The sequence below is a fragment of the Salmo salar genome, chromosome ssa21 (genome assembly GCF_905237065.1).
Source record: "Salmo salar chromosome ssa21, Ssal_v3.1, whole genome shotgun sequence".
Lineage (NCBI taxonomy): Eukaryota > Metazoa > Chordata > Actinopteri > Salmoniformes > Salmonidae > Salmo > Salmo salar.
The window spans coordinates 39,257,788-39,269,937 of record NC_059462.1 but is presented as its reverse complement, the minus strand read 5'-3'; the positions used below and the strand labels follow the sequence as shown (position 1 = coordinate 39,269,937).

Here is a 12,150-nt window from a genome sequence, read left to right as displayed (position 1 = left end):
TTATGAAAGACCCCCCCCAAAAAAAAAAAAATTAAGGGGACTCTTGGAATTATCTCGTACGAATGGCTTAGTGTCTCTTTTGAACAATTTAGTGTCTTGTTTGAACAACTTTTTTATTAAGTTGTTCAATTAAGATACTAAATCATTCAATCAAGATACTAAGTTGTTCGAATGACATACTAAGTTGTTAGGACGAGATAATTCTAAAAGTGTATCTGTTTTCTTTTTTCGTCTTGGCCTTCAGGGATTCCATACCCTTAGTCTTGGTCATCTGAGGGAAAGTAAGAATAATACACTTAATCTTCAATGTTTGCTTTAGAGCTGTCCCCGAAGAAAAAAATCTTTGCCAACCAAAAGTCGTATGTTCTTTTAAAACGTGTATTTTTCCATATATAGACACACCCTATGTGTTTTAATATAATCAACTACAATACATATGCAATGAGCTTGTCTGATGCTTTAAGCGCACTGTTTGATGAAATAAGACACAAATGACTCGAAGGAGCCTGAGATCAAGATAACCGCCATCCTCCTCCCACTCCTACACCTACTGGCTTTTGCAGATTCTGGCTTTACTCTCCTGAAGTTGCCGGTAACAGGCTACATGAGGAGTCGGCAAACTTTCTCATGTGGAATGCCAATTTATCTTACTTACCATTTCTACCGATCTGTGTGCCAGTTATGGTTTTCATATGCACATTTTCGTGGAACAGTTTCATTGCATTTATAATAACGTCTTCGTATCTCAAAGTCATTGTCATATGATTAATCAAAATTCGATCTAAATCAAAATCAAAATGATACAAAGCTAAGAAGTAATGTCTATTGCCATTGCCAAATATCTAAAAATAGCCTATAAAGCCGATAAATAAAAGCATTGTAGCCTGAAGTTAGAAAATATTCTGATAAAAATAAATATCCCATACATCACATTGCCTACACATGGCCTGTCTGCAACAAACTTGAAACATTGTATCAACTATTAACTTAGGTCTGGCCCTGAAGCTCATGCTAGCAAACTTGCAACATTGTATAAAATATTCTGGGCCCTCAAGAGTTTCCTGCAGCAGTGAGCTCGGAACAGACACAGCTGTAGGCTATTTGCTCACGGGATAAGAAGTAATCAGATAAGACTATTTTATGACGTTTCCACTGGATCAGAGCATTACGTTGTTCCCTTTCACGCTAAGTGGTTATCGAAAGGGAGAGCTCGAAAGATTTTTCAACTACATTGAGGAAATTTTGTCATTCTCAGTCGGTGTAAAAACAGACTTTGTTTACTTGCTGTTTGAGGTGAAGAAAACATTACTTTGAGAAGCTCCGCAGCTCATTAGTCGTGTTGCGGTAAGCCATTCAGAAATACTATCAGATCCCCAAATGACGCATTTATATGCGTCCTTTTGCATGCAGGCCAGGTAGCTTATAGGCCTACTTCTATGCATAATCAGGTGCGTGTTCTTACTCAACATTGACAGAAGCGCTCCAAACAAAAGACAATAGCTTTGTTTAAATACTCATACTAACCATACTATTTGTAATGTAAATTGAGTATGTAGTATGCTTATTAGTCATATTATGCATATAGTTAGTATGCCAAAATTCCCAGTTGCCGTACTACTACATTCGCCAAAATACAAAGTATTAATGCAGTGGACACTATTTCAATGCTTTTAGGGCCCTTAATGGAATTCTTCAGAAAATGGGAGTAGCTTCACAACATTTTCAGATGTCAAGAAAACTGTGGAAAATATACAGCCGAAGTCTGCCGAGAGCACATTCATTGCGTTAACAAATTATGACAAATGTTAAGAAAATGGTGAGCAATGTAATAAGGTAATGACTTTTCAAATAAGTTACGTTACATGTTATGTTGGCTGACAATTTATCTATGCTAGCCTTATGAACCGCATAAGTACCCGTATGCTTGTATGTACCGTATGTTAGCTAGCTACCTAATGTTAATTAGCTACTAATACATCGAACTTGCCGATATATTAACTATATGCTATCTAACTAACTGCCCAACATGTAATGACTTGATTATTCACTTCATTCTTAGCTTAGCTAAGTGGTATAGTCGTTGTGCATTCTCAATGGAAATTGCACGCTCTGGATAAGAGCGTCTGCTAAATGATGTAAATGTAAAATGTAAATGTCTAACAAGCTAGCAAGAAGTTGCATAGCAACAGCATCAACTTCCAGTAGAGAGGCGAAGCGCTAGTACACTCAAAAGAAAGGACAGTTCTTTTACAGAAAACTAAAATGATCTAATAGTATATAGTATGTAGTATATACTCATTAAGTATGTAGTAGACAGTATGTTAGTATGGGTATTCGAACAAAGCTAATGACTAAATTGACAAAACTCATAAATGGAATTAAACAAAAAAACTTGTTTCTCAGAAATGTAGCATAGGTTGTGCGCTTTGCAAACAGCGTGTCCACTCCAACAATGAGATTAGTAAAAGGCTGGAATAATAATATGTTGAATGCATTAACAGAAATTACGGTAACCAAACAAACATTGTAGATTCGACATTATATGAATTAACGGTAAATGTACTACTGGTGATATATATAATGTGGAATTGATAGACACTAACAATCAAATGCTAACAATTCACACAATGAAGTTATGAAACAGTGAGTATGCACAAATTGACGGGAGAGAGTACATTCTGGAGAGGGACATCTTAGCCACATGCCACTTCTACTTCAATCCCCGGCACCTCCCCGATGGATTAGTCTCGGCCTCCGCAATGGATTAGTTCACTGAGATGGGCACGAATAAGACAGGTGTCTCGTTGCATAAATAAAATAATAATAATAATAATAATAATAATAATTATATTATATACCCCCAAGCCATAAGACTCCTGATATATATATATATATATATACACAGTGCCTTTGGAAAGTATTCAGGCCCCTTGTCTTTTTCCACATTGTCTTACGTTACAGCCTTATTCTAAAATCAATTATATCGTTTTTTCCCTCATCAATCTACACACAATTCCCTATAATGAAAAAAATGGTTTTTGAAATGTTTGCTAATTTATAAAAAAAAGGAAATCTTAAGTATTCAGACCGTTTACTCAGTACTTTATTGAAGCACCTTTGGCAGTAATTACAGCATCTAGTCTTCTTGGGTATGACACCACAAGCTTGAAACACCTGATTTGGGGAGTTTCTCCCGTTCTTCTCTGCAGAATCCCTCAAGCTCTAAAAGGTTGAATGGGGAGCATTGCTGCATTTTCAGGTCTCTCCAGAGATGTTCGATGTCCGGGCTCTGGCCGGGCCACTCAAGAACATTCAGAGACTTGTCCCGAAGCCAATCCTGCGTTGTCTTGGCTTGTTGTCCTGTCTTGGCTGTGTACCACCGACAACGACGAGACAGCCTATAGGGAGGAGGTCAGAGACCTGGCCGGGTGGTGCCAGAATAACAACCTATCCCTCAACGTAACCAAGACTAAGGAGATGATTGTGGACTACAGGAAAAGGAGCACCGAGCATGTCCCCATTCTCATCGACGGGGCTGTAGTGGAGCAGGTTGAGAGCTTCAAATTCCTTGGTGTCCACATCAACAACAAACTAGAATGGTCCAAACACACCAAGACAGTCGTGAAGAGGGCACGACAAAGCCTATTCCCCCTCAGGAAACTGAAAAGATTTGGCATGGGTCCTGAGATCCTCAAAAGGTTCTACAGCTGCAACATCGAGAGCATCCTGACTGGTTGCATCACTGCCTGGTATGGCAATTGCTCGGCCTCCGACCGCAAGGCACTTCAGAGGGTAGTACGTACAGCCCAGTACATCACTGGGGCAAAGCTGCTTGCCATCCACCACCTCTACACCAGGCGGTGTCAGACGAAGGCCCTAAAAATTGTCAAAGACCCCAGCCACCCCAGCCATAGACTGTTCTCTCTACTACCGCATGGCAAGCGGTACCGGAGTGCCAAGTCTAGGACAAAAAGGCTTTTCAACAGTTTTTACCCCCAAGCCATAAGACTCCTGAACAGGTAACCAAATGGTTAACCGGACTATTTGCATTGTGTGCCCCCCCCAACCCTTCTTTTAAGCTGCTGCTACTCTCTGTTTATCTTATATGCATAGTCACTTTAACTATACATTCATGTACATACTACCTCAATTGGCCAGACCAACCAGTGCTCCCGCACATTGGCTAACAGGGCTATCTGCATTGTGTCCCAACACCCGCCAACCCCTCTTTTTAAGCTACTGCTTCTCTCTGTTCATCATATTTGCATAGTCACTTTAACCATACCTACATGTACATACTAACTCAATAAGCCTGACTAACGGGTGTCTGTATATAGCCTTGCTACTCTTATTTTCAAATGTCTTTTTACTGTTGTTCTATTTCTTTACTTACCTACACACACGCACGCACGCACGCACGCACGCACGCACGCACGCACACACACACACACACACACACACACACATACCTTTTTTTCGCACTATTGGTTAGAGCCTAAGTAAGCGTTTCACTGTAAGCATTTCACTGTAAGTAAGCATTTCACTGTAAGGTCTACACCTGTTGTATTCGGCGCACGTGACAAATAAACTTTGATTTGATTTACTTAGGAGCGTTGTCTTGTTGGAAGGTGAACTGTCGCCCCAGTCTGAGTTCCTGAGCACTCTGGAGCAAGTTTTCATCAAGGATCTCTCTGTAATTTGCTCCGCTCATCTTTGCCTCGATACTGACTAGTCTCCCAGTCCCTGCCGCTGAAAAACATCCCCACAGCATGATGCTGCCACCACTGTGCTTCACCGTAGGGATGGTGCCACGTTTCCTTCAGACATGACGCTTGGCATTCAGTCCAAAGAGTTCAGTCTTGGTTTCATCAGACCAGATAATCTTGTTTCTCATGGTCTGAGCGACTTTAACTTCAAGCGGGCTGTCATGTGCCTTTTACAGAGGAGTGGCTTCTGTCTGGCCACTCTACCATAAAGGCCTGATTGGTGGAGTACTGCAGAGATGGTTGTCCTTCTGGAAGGTTCTCCCATCTCCACAAAGGAACTCTAGAGCTCTGTCAGAGTGACCATTGGGTTCTTGGTCACCTACCTGACCATGGCCCTTCTCCCCCATTTGCTCAGTTTGGCTAGGCGGCCAGCTCTAGGAAGAGTCTTGGTTGTTCCAAGCTTCTTCCATTTAAGAATGATGGAAGCCACTGTGTTCTTGGGATCTTCAATGTTGCAGACATTTTTTGGAACCCTTCCCCAGATCTGTGACAATTTCGAGTCTCATAGCAAAGGGTCTGAATACTAATGTAAATAAGATATTTCTGTTTTAAATCTTTTATATATTTGCAAACATTTCTAAAAACCTGTTTTCACTTTGTTTTTATGGGGTGTTGTGTGTAGATTGCTCAGGAATTGTTTTTATTTAATACTTTTTAGAATTAGGCTGTAACGTAACAAAATGGGGGAAAAGTCAAAAAAGTTTGGACACACCTGCTGCGTGAATCAGGCCTTCATAGTTGAAATGCTGCAAAGAAACCACTACTAAAGCACACCAATAAGAAGAGATTTACTTGGGCCAAGAAACACGAGCAATGGACATTAGACCGATGGAAATCTGTCCTTTGGTCTCATGAGTCCACATTTGAGATTTTTGGTTCCAACCGCCGTGTCTTTGTGAGACGTGGAGTAGGTGAACGGATTATCTCTGCATGTGTCGTTCCCGCTGTGAAGCATAGAGAATGAGGTGTGATGGTGTGGGGGTGCTTTGCTGGTGACACTGTCAGTGATTTATTCAGATTTAAAAGCACACTTAACCAGCATGGATACTACAGCATTCTGCAGCGATACGCCATCCCATCTGATTTGCGCTTAGTGGGAGTATCATTTGTTTTTCAACAGGACAATGACCCAAAACACACCTCCAGGCTATGTAAGGGGTATTTGACCAAGAAGGAGAGTGATAGAGTGCTGCATCAGATGATCTGGCCTCCACAATCCCCCAACCTCAACCCAATTGAGATGGTTTGGGATGAGTTTGACCACAGAGTGAAGGAAAAGCAGCCAACAAGTGCTCAGCATATGTGGGAGCTCCTTCAAGACTGTTAGAAAAGCATTCCTCATGAAGCTGCTTGAGAGAATGCCAAGAGAGTGCAATGCTGTCATCAAGGCAAAAGGTAGCTAATTTGAAGAATATATTTTCATTTATTTAACACTTTTTTGGTTACTACATGATTCCATATGTGTTATTTCAAAGTTTTGATGTCTTCACTTTTATTCTACAATGTAGAAAATAGTAAAATAAAGAAAAACCATTGAAATAGTAGGTGTGTCCAAACTTTTGACTGGTGCTATATATATATATATATATATTCTACTGTTTGAATAAAATGCATCCCGGTCGACCAGCCAATTGGGGTCAGCCCTAGTTTGCTTTTGTATTCAACACAGTGAATGGTTTTGTTATCTAGTTCGTGCTGTTGTCTAGTTTTGTCCATTTTCAAATGATCTTAATTTATTCCTTACATGAAGGCTTTTTCTTCAAGTCCTCTGTAATCTATCAGTCTTCTTTGGATCATCTGAATGAGTTTTATTGTCTTGGGTTTTCTGCTTGCTCTTCGTAGTCTAAGGCTGGTTACTGTAGAGCGCTTTGTTGATGTTGAAGTAAAAACATCTTTATACATTCATTTTCTTGGTTGATTGAATGTTTTTAGAATCCTGTTCTGGACAGACTGGGACGCTACCTTCCCCCGTATCGAGGCTGCTTCAATGAGCGGAGGAGGACGACACATAGTGTTCAAGGACATGGAGATAGGAGCCTGGCCCAACGGACTAACTCTGGATCATTTGGAGAAGAGAATCGTCTGGACTGATGCTCGGTAATTCACTTACACGTTATAATGTTTTTTGTAACCTTTATTTACATATAACCTTTACAAGTCAATTAATAACAGATTCTTATTTACATTGACAACCTATCAGGATAGGAGCACAGCAGTGATCAACATTAGGCTGCAATTATGCCTATTTGGATACACATATGGTATAAGCATGAACAGCATGCTATATTCTTTGCCTCATCTCCTTTAGGGAGATGTTCAGTTACAGCGAACAGAAGGCTAATTTATCTAAATGTGCCGTAACCACAGGAAGACGTCTATGATGAGAAAATATCACTTGTAAACCTTCTCTTCTATCGTCAGAATATACATTAAGATAAACATTCTACAGCATTCCCAAAAAACACCTTATGACATCCTTGTTAAAACACCTTCCTCACTATTTGGGAACTGGTGGGAACTGTGCTTTAAATTAATTTCTCATTTAAAAGTAAATAAGGAGCTGCAATGTATGCTACCATGGTAGCCTTACCTGGCTAGTCTTTTTAATCTGTAGACATTCACCTTACTTACTCTTACTTTAACATACAATACATTGAATCAAGAGTAAATATACCAAGTGAATGAGCAGCTGCAATGTACTGTTCAGTACTCCCATGCCATAGCTAGTCTATTTACTGTATATAGACCGGCAGCCTCATGATGAAATCCATACCACAGTGTCTCTTTTCACCAACAGCTCTCATGCCTTCTATGCTAGTCTGTATATACTGTATCTCTTTCTCTGTACAATCTTATGACATCCATATAATGTCTTTTCCCTCTAACAGCTCTGTTGTCATCTTATCTGAGCTGTATGTTATCTACCTGGCTAGTCTGTTATCTGTATGAAGACAGTCTAACCTATCATGTCTCCGATGCCACCTACTCTGGCTAGTCTGCTTACTGTATAGAGTCACCCTCATACTGTATCATATCTTCTCCCTCTCACAGCTCTGATGCCATCTACTCAGCGCTGTACGACGGCAGTGGGGTCATAGAGATCCTAAGGGGACATGAGTATCTGTCACACCCCTTTGCTGTGTCCCTGTTCGGGGGCAGTGTCTACTGGACAGACTGGAGGACTAACAGCCTGGCCAGGGCCAACAAGTGGACGGGTCGTAACGTCACAGTGATCCAGAAGACCAGCGCTCAGCCCTTTGACCTACAGATTTTCCACCCCAGCAGACAGCCACAAGGTAAACAGCCTAGACCTACACTGTTAGCCGTTTTTGTAATTTTATCAGTAACTTAATGTATTAATAAACATTATGATACTGTATAAACTGAATAAAGTAGATAACCGTAGAATGCACAGTAAAATTCCATACATTTGTTTTACATCACACTGTAAGACAGTTCTGTAATTTCAACAGTAAAACACTATAGAAGGCACAGTAAAATACTGTATTTATCTTTTACAGTGGTAATTATGGTGCATTGTGGGAAAATGTTGTGGGCGGTAAAGAGTCTCTTGCTCATTAACATATTTGAAGGCGTGCCTTATAAGAGGCTATATTTGTTGCACCCGTGAGTGGGTGTGCTGTACCAATTCAAGTGATATGTGGTAGTGGTTACCTGACAGATATGTTTATGTAGAGTACAGATCAGAGTAGCAGAATGTCTTAAACCTTTAATGGTGACTATTCATGTCCTTTGATCTGTTTTGTCCTCTAGTTCCTGTCAGTTTACAAGCCTTTGTTAAGGCCTAAGGTGTAATATAAAATAGCAATTACTGATTTTATTTTCATACATTTTAATAATAAAGTACTGTATTGCTGTTATGCTATACAGTTTTTGCATATCAGATTGGGCTCTGTTTCCTGCAGTGTGAATAGCCAAAAGCTTCATGGAATTGGATATTTCAAGCCACATGTCAAACCACCTTTTAGGTGTCCATGGCAGGCATAGTTGTCACGTTAGCTTGCTACATAACTTCTGAGTGATAGGAAGCACGAGCACCACCACCAATCAGCCTACACCGCTGCGCACACACCCGTTGTCACAATGACAGCTAGCGTAGCCATGTCAGCAAATGACTGCTGTCTGAACACACACACATCCGATTTGGTCACTTGTAGCTTGCTGTTTGTTTGGACACTCGGTATTCCAAAACGGATTTGAAAAACAAAACTGATTTGAGCATTAAGGCCTGCAGTGTGAACAAGGCTTTAATGGTTAAATATTTACCCATGTCCATTTGATCTGTTTGGCCTGTAATCACGGCCAGTTTGATGCCTTTGTTCTTAGTGATTTGTTTAGGACTAAACAGCAATGAAGATTCTCCATATAAAGTATTTATCTCACTTCCCTGCTGTATCCTGAAAACTGGTTGCATATAACTCTTCGTAAAATTCTGATAATAATATGTATCAGATTTGGCCCATTATTTTCTAGATGAACTGATTCTACTCATAATTCCTCTGTGTATTGACTAAGAAGCTTTTCCGAATAGGTGAATCCCCTGTTTTATTGAGATGAAGAGAGAGACTATAATGGTATTCATTTTAGCTGCTTCTCTGCCATCATTGGGGCTGCCAATCATGGGGGTTCTCAGCATACCTACAATGAGAAAGGGCTGAATGATTGAAAAAGGTGGTCATGCAGAGAATTAGCTTGAATTAATGGTACCTCAGAATGTGTTTTCTCCCTCTGCCCAAATTAGGCTAATTGGTTCATGCTAAAGTGTCAAGCCGTTTAAAAAAATAATTGAACTAGAATTAATGACAGGAACTGCAGAATGAGAGCGTGTTACGAATAATCCTGTCGACACAGATGATAGCCTTTCTCTGTATATGCCCATTGGAAGTCAGAATAAAGGAACTAATTAAATCAATTATGCAGATTATGCATATAGGTGTATGGAAAGTAAAATAGTCTCACCAGTTGCCCCCCGATTTCATTTCATAATCCGTTTGGCATTTCAATATACTGTCATTTTCAATGGTTTTTTGTTAATGCCTCTTTGACTATAGGTTCAGTGCAGATAGCATGGCAGAAGGCCTGAATATATTACTCTCATGTAATGTGCATAATCAACAGTTATATTTCCGGGCTCATAACATCTTGGATGCCGGTATTCTCTTTCCTTTAACGACCACCGGATTTACTCTCAGACCCTTAAAAATATAATATTTCCTAAGAATGTATATCGCCGGCCATGAACGAGCATTCGTAGCTTTAGTAATCTGGTTTGCATCTATTCAGCAATTCCGGAATGATGCCAATGTGGTAGGACTTAATGTCTGTTTCCACCTCTGTAACTGCCTGCCCGAGACTGTTCTGCTTAGATAAGTGAGCAAATTGAACTGCACGTTTAAAGAAGCCAGTAAGTATGTCTAATCCCATTTTAAAGAGCCCAGTGGGGGAGAGTTGGCTAATATCCACTCCAACCAGTCAGTCCCAAAGCCTGTAGATGCTGGTGCTCTCTGCTTGGCCCTGCAGATCTGGACCAGAGAGACCAAGAGAGGGAGGGAGGGAGACCACAGGAGAGCTGTCAGTGGTACAGTACTTGTCTCTGGGGGTGTTTGGTGGGTGCCAAAACTGGAGCTTGTCTCGGGGCGTCAACAGTCTTGTTGTAAATACATCGTGTGGTGTGTGTGTATGTATGTATGTGTGTGTGTGTGTGTGTGGGTGGGGTTAAAACAGGGAGGAGGTGCCAATGATTAGTTAAGGGAAAAGTCTGTCCCAATGCCTCCCAGTGAGGAACTGTAATTGGTTAATTATAGCTACAATAACACATCAAACAGATCCTAACACTCTCCCCTCACTGCTCTGGTGATACACAGCAGACTAACATGATCATATTGGAAATACAAGAATAGTGTCCGTACATTTGTCAAATGATGAATCTCAGATTGCTTTATATTCTATTTACAAAGACGCAGTACAGTGTAGTAAGTACCAGTAGTTGAGTAATGATGATTTCATATAAAGTATTCTGTATTCATGGCTGCGTTAATGCAACCAAATCTACTGAGTGTGCCTGAAATGTTATTAAACAAAATGACCTCTGAATGCATCTCCACATCTTTGCACTGTGCTTGCAGAGATTAGGAATGAATACATCTGATCAGCATGCATAGTGCATGCAATCACTGCATGGAAGTAAGCAGCTGCTTCAAATACATACAGAGTAATAATATTTGAAGCTATAATGATAATTTTGTATTCAGAAAAAGGGCAACTCACATTTACAAGGTAAATATGTGTCTTTCCTACACAGCCACCTTGTCACATTTGCTTCTGAGTGATGGAACGAAAGAGAGGAGTGTTGTTGATAATACAACCTGGTTATAACACATCTTGCTTGACAGAGCCCCAACTCCCTGCATTAGTTTAACATAAACACGTTGAATTATTAATTAGATTTAGAAAATACACCTCCATGTGTGGCTGAATATCTATGCAGTCGTATTAAAAAAAATATGTACCTTTCAAAACAGTGACTGTTAAAAAAACAACAACTGCATAATACACTTCACTCCACATATTTTACTGTAACATTTACCATGACTACCTGAGGCCTTTTATGAATATTCTAGCACCTCCTGAGAGTTGAGATTTACAACAGCCAAGTGCCCCAGCCCTGGCTTACACTACGTAGTATACCCAGTAGACTTTACAGTTTGCATTGAAAAGATATCACTCTTTGGAAACTAGCATATTTCTGCTCTTTATGTTAGCTAAGCATGGGGGTTTATTTATTCATGAGACGTCTGCCAGTCTAGAAATGAACAAAGTCTTTCCCATGTTATTGTCATTTCTCAAGGCTGAACGCTGAAATGCATCCAGGCTTTGGTTTCCTATCATGAGTCAAGTGTTGTTGGGTATGTTTTCAACTCACACAGACAGAACAGACGGAGCAGACGGAGCGATTTTCTCTCTACTAAACCATCTGAATGTATAATGTATTCAACGAGACACAGTCCAGGAAATGAGTTTGGAAATGAGTTTGTCAAACTTGCTTTAGGTAAATCACTGCAAAAAGGTATCTTTATATCTGGTTTGAAAATGTACCAAAAGGAAATATCTATCCAAGCTGAAAAAGCGGTGCATTTATTCATCTGAAGTGACTGTTGACAAAGAAGGAGAAACTCTGTTTGTTTGTATACTGCTTATATACTGCTTATATAGGGAGCAAATTCTCCAGTGTTAAATAAACACAAATGATGTTTCCATACAACCATTTCATGCGGATTAATAATATATCATTTTATAAATGCCGACAGACAAGTTGTTCGTTCGACATGGTGGGATCGTTTTGTGTCTGTAAAATTCATTATGC

At 40.1% G+C, this 12,150-nt stretch overlaps 1 pseudogene; it reads left to right on the top strand.

Moving 5' to 3' along the window:
- LOC106582301 (low-density lipoprotein receptor-related protein 1B-like) overlaps positions 1-12,150 on the top strand; it is a 407,952-nt pseudogene that overhangs the window by 171,476 nt on the left and 224,326 nt on the right.